We start from the raw sequence: 1,656 nt of genomic DNA on the forward strand, positions 1-1,656 counted from the left end.
TAATAACAGGCCTTAGAAAGTGCTATGCTGAGATGGTCGCTGTTATATACATAGCTTTATGTGGTGTGGAGCCTTCCACAACCAAAGCCAGGCTTACGGTTGTGGAATGGCTCCGAAAGCCTGATGCCATGTACAGAGTACGTAGATAATTTTTAAATAATTGATGGCCTCATAGTGGTTAATATTGTATTAATTAATCATGTTTGTTTCTAGTTCTTATACGGTGGCAAGTACAGCAAAAAACACTTGGGGGGGTGAACTTAACGAGTACCCATCCTACCATCTTCAAAAGAGATGGGTCGGTCTGGGTACTCGTAAATTGTTCACCCCCCATGTGAACACAATTTTGGATATCGAGGGGGTCCTAAAGGACCCCCTTTACGGACAACCTCGGTATCCAAATTTCAATTTGCCAAAATGTACAGAAGTAAGTATTTTTGTTTGCCTTGCTTAAAACATAGAAACTACCTACATAATCTAATCAAATGTTTTTTAAATAATGTTTTATAGCCATTAAACAAAAGAAGAAAAAAAATTATTCTTAATGAATTAGAAACTGTAAGAATTTTATAATTTTAGTTAATTATTGTATTGAAAATTTCAAATTAAGCTATAATTTAATATTTTTATTTTTTCAGGAAGTCAGCAGCAGTCAAGTATTGGCTATTGCCCCCCCCTCCTCCTCCCCTGTTCCTGGGCCCTCCCAAGAGGGTCCTTCCTCTCCTGTCTCTGGGCCCTCCCAGGGGGGTTCTTCCTCTCCTGGCCCATCCACCTCGAATTCAGGGGAACATATTACATATTTCCATCCTTTATTAAAAGATAGAAAAATGTTTATAGTTCCCCTAGAATTCGCTCGGCCATACCAGCCACAATGTGTGGATGGGAAGGTCATTCCTATAAAGGAGGTAAGGGGGAAAGCCACAAGAGTAGCTAGTTTAAAGAGAAAAATAAAAAACTATGAACGTGCCGTCGAAGAATATATAAAAAAATTGTAAATAATGTAAATAATTGTAAATAATGTAAATAATGTAAATAATGTAAATAATGTATATAATGTATATAATAATGTATATAATGTATATATAATGTATATATAATGTATATAATGTATATAATAATGTATATAATGTATATATAATGTAAATAATGTATATAATAATGTATATAATGTATATATAATGTAAATAATGTATATATTAATGTATATAATGTATATAATAATGTAAATATTGTATATTATAATGTAAATAATGTAAAGTGTAAATATGTATACAAGACTGGGCATTAACGAGTTAAAAAGTTAGGGTTATTTTGATTTTATTGTCATATCAAAAAAAATATTTACTGTGAATTGTATCAAGTTAAAAATTTATATTTTTTCAATCACTGTATTCTAAAAGTACACCCTGTATATTTTTAATTGTATAATAAAAGGTTTTACTTTTATGTCATTAAATTAAAATGTTTTTATTCTTGACAAAAAAATTAAAATTATAAATTTTATTCCTTCCTTCCTTCCTGAAAATATTACAAAAAAAAAATGCATAACTAATGAGTGATTATATGTGCCATACATATCATTAATATTTTTTATATGACTAGACACATTAACTGGTCTAGCACTCCATGAGCAAGCTTTGTCAGTTGAACTAATGT

This window comes from Acyrthosiphon pisum, unplaced genomic scaffold (assembly GCF_005508785.2).
Source record: "Acyrthosiphon pisum isolate AL4f unplaced genomic scaffold, pea_aphid_22Mar2018_4r6ur Scaffold_32;HRSCAF=206, whole genome shotgun sequence".
In the NCBI taxonomy this organism is placed as follows: domain Eukaryota; kingdom Metazoa; phylum Arthropoda; class Insecta; order Hemiptera; family Aphididae; genus Acyrthosiphon; species Acyrthosiphon pisum.